This window comes from Cynoglossus semilaevis, chromosome 8 (assembly GCF_000523025.1).
Source record: "Cynoglossus semilaevis isolate Cse_v1.0 chromosome 8, Cse_v1.0, whole genome shotgun sequence".
Classification (NCBI taxonomy): domain Eukaryota; kingdom Metazoa; phylum Chordata; class Actinopteri; order Pleuronectiformes; family Cynoglossidae; genus Cynoglossus; species Cynoglossus semilaevis.
Window position 1 is genome coordinate 26,298,394 of NC_024314.1, and position 9,104 is coordinate 26,307,497.

Here is a 9,104-nt window from a genome sequence, read left to right on the forward strand (position 1 = left end):
AATTAATGCCTGCTACCACACTGTGTGTTCTGTGTCTGAGGTTCAGGCTGAGTATTTCAGCTCAGCTGAAATATTGGCCTCAGCTGCTACGTTCATGCCTTACATTCTCTGGGTCATTAACAGCTGTTTGATTGCCAGCTGTGTTACACTGCATACGCATGTAACTGTAACTGTCTCAGTGGTTGTTTTTTTTTAATTTACGTCAACGCCGTTTGCTTCCGACATATTCATCGTCCATTTGATTTAAGCAAGATAAATGTGAATTCTACATATTTGTTAGGGATGTCCGACAATATCGGCCATATTGATAATCAGGGTGTTGTTTTCAGAATGCTAGTGCCAGCAACGCTTACAGTGGTTTGTACAGATACATAAAGAAATATTACTAGGCGCTCACTAGTATTCCAATTCTGTCCCCTAGGGGGACAGAAAATGACTGAGAAACACCATTTTAACCCATCACCTTAGTGAGCAGGCGACTGATCGGAGTTTAACCCATCACCTTAGTGAGCAGACGACTGATCGGAGTCGGTTGATATCGGAATCGGAAATTAAGTGCTTGGACAATATCGGCGTATCGGATATCAGCGAGAAGTTAATAACGCACATCCCTAATATTTATTTTAACGTTCTCCGAATCAGAATTCTCCTGGAAGCTCAGCGTCTCCTACAGTAGCTTTACGTCAAAGACTTTTTTTTTTTCCCACATAATACGATCAACTGTAGTATGTTAGTCCTCGCAGCCTTACAGCGCACCACATCAGCCTAATTAAAGCCCAAAGATGTTGTGACAGTCTCTTCCTACTCGGTTTTATTTATCCAGCGTTGCTGTCATGCATCTTTGATGCGTTAATGATGCACCTGAACTTTGTCTACCTCCCTTTACATCGACAGCATCCGTCAGTAGACGAGAAGACAAAGTAACAATTTTAAAAACCACAGTAATCATGAAATGCACATGAATTTTCCCGGTCGTTCTTCCTGGTGTTTGGGTTCGTGTTCGGGGTTCCTGTGCTTTAACGTTACATCTTTGCATCATTTCCACCAACTGCTTTACCAGTTGATTGTTCTCGCTGTATAATGAGCCAAATTGCATGACAGGCCACCAGTGTAACAAAAGGCTTGTCTTCTCATTATGTACATTACACCTACTGTAATGTGACAGAGGATGGGATGCATCCAGTCAATTAGGCATGAATATAAATCTTCAAGCCATATTTAAATAAAGAGACGGAGAAAAGCATGTTCTCTCATGTCACGGGCGACATGTTTCTCCAGCTCCACATCATTAGCCTGCGATGCAGGACTTCTAGTTCTGACTCACTACTGAACGTGCTGCCTGACTCTGGCCGTATAAGCGAAATAATTGCTCTTTCTTCCAAAGCTGACTAATATGTGTATATATGTGCTTTAAATGTGTTAGCCTATATATGTGTGGACATGGTCCAGTGCACGGCCTGTCCAAAGAGTCCATGTCCAAAGAGTTCTACTGACCCAGAAAATTGCGAAACAAGCGTTGAGGTGCAATTTAGGTGAATTCCATTTCACCACAACAGAAACCGTCTTCAGTGAAGCAAAGTCTCGATCGTCAATCAGCTCTGTATATAAGTGTTTCCCTTAACTTTTTTTCTGGCGGACCCATAATTTCAAGTCACAAACCTTCGTGACCCAAGTCAACAGACATTACTCGTAAACTCCTGGGAAACAATGCGAGACGACCCAAAAAGAAAATCTCTTGCGACCCACCTGAGGATTGTGATTGGGAAACAATGCTATATATATCGTGCAAAGTTGAGTTGCAGACAACGCGGATAGGTGATACCAGGATTTTTGTTTCAATACATTACTGCATTAATTAATTAGTATCGATACTTAATGAGAGTAATCAATGCTCAATCGATGCTCATGTGGGTGTCGATATTTATATAAACCACAGAATCGATACTCCCATCAATAGCGGTTGTGACTTTTGCGTCTTCAGCACTGACGTGATCGTGATGCAGCAGCTGTAATTCCGCATGGAACGGTTTCCTGTTTTTCGGAAAATACGACATTTAAGACTGGCCGCCTTTTATGTCGGTCGAGGATAGAGGACGGGTTGTCGTCATTTTAAAAAAAATTCCGCATGGAACGGTTTCCTGTTTTTCCGAAAGTACGAGATTTAAGACTGGCCGCCTTTTACGTCGGTCGAGGATAGAGGAGGGGTTGTCGTTGTTTTTAAAAATTTTAAATCTCTATATAACCCCGCTTAGATCGACCAATTGTGTCCAAGCTGAACATGGCGTGTTCATCGGAGTGACCAGTTGCCAGGCAGCTGCATACTGTAGTGTGTAAGTGTGTGTTTGTGTGTGTGTGGCTGGTGTGTGTGACCTCTAAGAGTCCAGAACACAGCAAGAGGTCGAACAAGACAGATGTGAGAACCTGTCCTATGACAAGAACCCCCATCACAGCCCCCGTGATGTCAGCACCGCCCTCCCTGCGTGACTCGGGGGTGACCTCACAGTGTGCCGCTCTGTTTGTGTGCCTGAAAGTGTTGAGCGAGTCCGTCTGTGTGTGCGTTCCGAGGCTACGAAGAGTTCGGGAAACCACGGCACCCTGAGGTGCATCGAACTAAAGAAACACAATGAACCGACAGGACTGAAGTCGACCTGTGAATTTGTTTACATGTGACAGTTCTGCATGTGCACGTGAGCGTGTGATTTCATACGTGCACGTGAGCCATGTGGGAGGCAGGAAAGGTCAACTGCATGTGTGACATTATCACTTCAGTGCAGTATGTCCACCTGAAACAGGAAGTGACTTCCGCCTCGTGTCGTCTGGAAGACAAGGTCATATTTTTACATTTATATTCACAGGATGTTTATTTATTCCGCGGGGTCACGTCATTGTCAGCATAATAGCTGTGTATTTTATAGACTTTTGACTACGTTGTTCGCCTCGTGCAGGATTTGCTTTATGCCGTCACAGCGCCCCGGTGTTACCATTAAAACATGACACGTCACAACAACGACCCCGCGGACCTCGATAAAATCAAGGACAGAATCAACGCAGCCATGCATCATTCACAGTACGTCTTGTGGCGTTATGATATTTTTTAATGATACTTTTAAAGAAAAAGGTTGAAGTTTTCCACATTTGAAATGATGATTAAATCTGGCAAAAACTTTAAAATCAAAAACTAAAAATGAGGACAAATTTTTAATCATCTCTGGTTTGATGATTTACTTGAACGTATGTTTAACAGGCACTGATTTGTCAGCACTGATACTTGGCGTTGACAGTCTATTGTTCCTTTCATTTGTCTCTGAATGCTTCAATGATTCCCTTTAATTTATCAAACCAATCCTGTTAAGTAGAAAATAAAATCTCAACATTTTTCTTCAGTTGTCAGGAATTTTATTACATTTAAGGCCAGGCTTTAACATCGTCGTCTCCCACCATTTAATGAGCCTTTGTGAAAAATAAATGCTATTGTTTCGAAGAACAAAGGCAAAATCAGAAACACAAGATCCGCGGCATGTGTCGGCAACTCAGCCCGTCGTCAAAGCAATTGTGGCGCTTGGATTTTCTGTTGCTCCTCATCCTGTCACTTCAAGAATATAGATACACCCAGCTGCTCACACTGGTTATCTTTATATGGCATTTAAAAACAAAGTCACCTTCAGGTGGCGTTGAACCAATGACACATTTACTCCTGCACTGAAACACACACACACACACACACACGTGGGGTGTGAAGAAGTCCCGGCAGCAGCCACTGGGATGATTAAAAGAGAGGAGCATGTGCGTTCTGCTGTGAAACGCTGTGTGTTGCTGTAGTTTATTTACAAGGCTGCATGGTTGAATCTCAATTAAAATAAGAAATGGATTTTCTTTAATGGAAATTAAAAAGGACTTGGTTCACAGACCAGACAAAGTGACTTTGTTATCCATCTCATGGTGGAAGTTTTGACGACGCTAAATATTAAGCAACATTAAATTTCCCGTGGAGCTTATTTTAAAATCTCCTCCTGCAGCTGTGGTTACATCAGCTATCGAAGAAGAAACTTTATTAGTCTTAATAGTTCTCCCTTCATCTGCACTCATTTTCTAAGTAAAGTTTCTAAACCCTGACTCATAGGGGATCCATATGGGCGTATACGTGCGTGGTGGTGGGGCACGTGCACGTGCACACGGGCGTGCACAGTCTTCGGGGAGACAGATGGGACAGACCTCCACCACCTCGCACTACTTTCTCTCTGCATGACTTCTCACCAGAGTCTGAACGTTGTATTAGCGCCAGTGTCTCTCTCTCTCTCTCTCTCTCTCACACACACACACACACACACACTGGAGCCCATGTGACGACGGCTACTGTTTCATTAATCATCTGTATCTGTGTAAATTAGGCATGAAAAAGAGTATTTGGAGCAGAAAGCCGTGGACACGCCGTCCTCTGCTCCGTTCTGTAGCAGCACCGCGGCTGGTGGAGTGAAGTTAACCAGCTTCTCTCCTGCTGGTTTTGGCTGCACCCGTCCCACTGCGGTTGAACTGACACCTGTACAGGTAGAGCTGGGGTCACCAGTTATGACCAGCTTGTCGTAGGGCCAGAATTTTTTCTGGACAGACACCTCGGGGACCGGACACTTAAATAAAATGGAATAATAATCACATAAAAAGAGTCAAATATGGAATCCAGTCGCGGGCCAGATTGGGTGGTTTGGAGGGCCAGATTTGGCCCACGGGCCGTCAGTTTCTTGTCATTGATTATATAATGATTATAAATTGAGTATTGATTGTTATACATTGGACAGACACCTCAAATAAAATTGAAATAAAAATCAAATAAATATATATATATAGTGTGGATTACTGATCACAGTTTACAGTTATTTAAGTCTCAGTTTTCAGGGTTTTTTTCAGTGTTTTTTTTAGATCGGAACACAATATTTTCGTTTAATTTTGGATGGCTTGGCAGGCCAGATCTGGGCCACGTGCCGCCGGTTTGTAATCACTGATGTAGACTGTTTTATTTTCGGTACATACATATATTTTCTGTTGGATTGAAAAAGCATATTTTTTTCTCTGATGTTTTCACCTTTTTTCCACACACTTTTTTTTTCAAACGCTTTTTTTTTATTTATTTTTTTTAGCGTCCACAACACAAACTGCGCTCTGAATGCACACTAATCTTCTCAGTCATCCAGGTCAAGGTTGTGTGAGAGGCCGTGTTTGGTGGGAAAAAAACTTGGAGATATATTAGCTCTCATCCTGGGTGACAGTTTTTACTCCACTCTCCACTGTGTTGGTTTCACGTCTGATGCCCTCCATTATTTATCTGTGTCAGCAGCATTAAGAGACTTTTCTAACGCTGTCTTGCCCCAAAGATTAACAATTCACCGAGAGGCTTATTAAAGCAATTCATCAAATCAGTGGGCAGCGCTGATTAAATCAATTTGGTAATAAATGGAATGATATAAAGTCTTCAGGATCACCTGGAGTCCTCGCAGCCCACCTGCCCAATTAGGAGGCAATTTATCCCGCAGCTTTCCACAGGGCCTCAGACGTTAATTAAAGTAAAACGTGGATGTCACTCTGTTTGGCTGATTGCAGAAACCGCACGTTCTCGATGAAGAATTCTTCGGGAGAGAGTTCACCTTTCATGATGGGGAAACTATGGGACCCGTTGGCGCAGATGGACCAGAAGAAGCTCTGCCCTGATGAAACGTTCGGTAAGTCCCTAAATAATTGATCTCCCCGTCAGACTAATTTATCGACTGCGGCCCACATTATAGACTGCAGTACACATGTGATAAATGCGTTAACTATCGTGCTGCAAATTCTATGACAACCGCTCTCCATCTTCGCGCCGCAGTCACTGACAGTGCTGCACCAACTTTTCGAGAAAGTTTGATAAAAAACAAAAATGTTCAGTTTCGTCTTAAGATCTGCATCGTTCTCCTCACGTATAACACAAGTCAAAATGCAATATACGGCATATATTTTATTTATTATATTTTGACATTTTTTTAATCAAACCATATATTTTATTTATTATATTTTGACATTATATTTTTTTAATCAAGCAGTTTTAAATCATAATTATTTTAAGCTCAACAACTTTTTCATTAAGTTCAGTGTCTGAGCTAATTTCCCTCCCGTGGCCTCGGTGTGTATTTGTTTAGGCAGGTTTACTTTGCGTATTTGATAAAGGTCACACAATACAAAGATAAAAACGCAGTAACTGACAGTTTTGTACAGTAATGAGAAAAAGTCACTCTTTCTTCAGAATGGCTAAATGATCAGATTTATCCTTGGAAACCACAGGAAAATATATTTGTATTTTATTTTTCTCATTGAATGTTGTATGGACTTGAAAGTTTAATCTTTGTAAAAAACTATCTAGAAAAGTCTAATTTTTGTGGTTTTACTGTGGGGTTTTTACCAGTTTTCCCAGGAAAGGGAGGACGAACTTTGTTAATGTTTTCAAACTTCACTCTAACACGTAGAAAAACAAATTTCCCTGCTGTAGCCCCGCCATCTGTTTTATTTCATGAGTTTCAAGCATCAGTTTTTTCCAGCAGTAACTTACAGTGAAGGACAGTACCGTAAAAAGTAAAAAGAAAAAATCTACATTTTTCGCTACATTTTTTTCTATGGAAACAATTCAAATTATGTTTGTTTTGCAAAATAGCTCTTTGGAAAAGATCATTATTTGCCCAATGTGCATTCAAAAAACCTATGCAAAAACAAATCCCCCGCCGCAGCCTCGGCATCTGTGCGTTTCCTGTGAGTTTACTTTGTGCCTTTGATAAAGGTCACACAATTTGTGCTCTGTTTACCAGACGACAGTCCCACGGATTCACACATGCTGCGTGGAGACGCTTGGTTTTCTATTCATTCTACTTCATTTACCACACAATCAAGCACTAAACTGGCTAAATAAGAAGTTGCCTCCTGTGTGCATGTAGATGAGTCGGCCAACGGTGGCGCGCTGCAGCTAATGTACACACTGTTATGTATCTGTCTACGTGCCTCCTGGTCGGGTGCGTGTTTAGTGTGTTTGCTGAATTTCCGTTCAGTTCCTGTCTGCTTGTGATTGTGCAGCAAGTATGGGAGAAAATAAAAGTGGTAAATTTGGAAGGGAGGCAGCTCTCAGCAAGCGTCAATTAGGTATAAACTTGTCTCAGGAATGACCGGTGAACCAGGGAGGAGGGAGTTGGCTGTCGGAGGGGAGAGAAGCATCCATTATCTGGCAGCTAATTATCCAACCACTGCCATTTCTATCTTGCAGATACTTATGTGATTAAAGGGTTGGGTCAATCAAATAGATAATGGGGATTAGAAGTGAAGGAGACCGCACGCAGCTGAGTTCTGTCTGGTGAATGCAGGATGGAAGGAACTGGAACATTCTGGTCCAATGTGTCACTCTTGTTGCAGTTTTTTTTCCGGTTGTTGTGAACACAGGCCAAATGGCAATTCAAAGACTTTGTCGACTGTTCCACTGATCTTCAGTTAGACGTTGTTTAGTTTCACCTACATTAGCAGAAACGCTCATTGCAAAACTTCACAGTTTTCTCTGTCCTCTGTAACTAAGAATACTTTATTTACTTTTCAGTTGAAGTTCTTTGCATATATATACATATATACATTATATAAACATGTACATATATTACAATATATACACATGTGTGTATATATTTGTATATATACAATATATTTGTATATATACACATTTGTGTTTGTATATATATATGTCTATATACAGTATATGTATGTACATGTATATATAAGTGAATATATGTCCATAGTTATGTATCCAAGCGTGTATGTGTATATGTGTGTATGTATATATGGGGCAGAACTCAGATCCTCCTTTGAGTTAAATGGCTGTGAAAACGTCTTATTTTTCTGTTAGCAAGCAAGTTGCAAATTCCTCCTGTGGGCGAAGTAACTTCTTAAAATGAAAAAAACATTAGACAGTATGTTGTTTTTGGAGTTCATGGTTGAAGATTTATCTGACTGAGTTTACTCGTACTTGGGTTTTGTTAAGACGTTCTTGTGAGGGTCAGTAATATTGGTTTTAATTTTAAAGACCTTTTAAAGTCCTCTTACATGAGACAGATGAGCTTGTGTTAACACACACTCACACAGACTGACAGACGTTCATGAGGTCCAGTGTAACTGTATTTGTCTGAAAGACAGATCCTCTGTGATCACTCTCCATCCCTCCGAGGCTGATTTAATCTCAGCTCAGCAGGGAGGCTCTTTGATTGGCTCATCCCCGGAGGGCAGTAGCCAGTAGTGACCAGTAAAGGTCAGGGCGAACCTCGGATGATGTGACAGACGACCAAGACATCAGTCTCATACTGTAAACATGAGAGCCTGAAATATTAATGAATGATGTCATCCTTCATACACACACAGAGAGGAAATATATTTGTTTTTGCTGGAGGGACTTCAACAATGTGTCCTGGGGAGAAGTGTGTGGTGAGACAAATGTGAACAGTCAACGGGGGAGGAGACGTCTCCGATACGTAACACAACACTTACCCCGTAGGACACTAATGGAGACATTCAGCTCCACTGTGAGCCAGCGGGGACAGTTATTGTTTATCTCATTTATAAATGTATCAACTTTAGACCCGCATAAATTGAAATTTACTGACACCTGAAAAAAAAAAGTATAATGAAGTCATTTCTTTTTTTTTTTTATCACCGGTCTCTGAATTAAACATTGTATTTTTTAAAAACAAAAAATATTGTTGCAATCCTGCTGTCCTATTACATAATAATAATAATAATAATATTCACACTAATTTCAGTCCATTATTGTTAACTTTCTTAAATAACTTTCATTCAGTAAAGTCACTTTGTAACTTCAAAACCTTGTATGAATATAATTAAATATTTACAGTTCTTCCTTAATTTGTTTAAAATAGAAAACATTGTAATAACGAAATTAAAAGTCGCTCAAACTTCCCCTCTCCATTACCACAAAGTCAATATTAATTTTCTGACAGGACAGTGTTTGCTAATCAATATAATCCATATATCACTACATATATATATATATATATATATATATATAAATATATATATATATATGTAATGATATTCTCATT

At 40.4% G+C, this 9,104-nt stretch overlaps 1 long non-coding RNA gene across 2 annotated transcripts in view; it reads left to right on the plus strand.

Annotated features, from left to right (window-relative positions):
* Positions 1 to 9,104, plus strand: part of LOC107988864 (uncharacterized) — a 133,577-nt gene that overhangs the window by 33,285 nt on the left and 91,188 nt on the right. For both annotated transcript variants that reach the window (XR_001760374.2, XR_001760373.2), the window contains exon 2: positions 5,593 to 5,711. This is a non-coding gene — a long non-coding RNA (uncharacterized LOC107988864). The remainder of the gene's footprint in view (positions 1 to 5,592; positions 5,712 to 9,104) is intronic.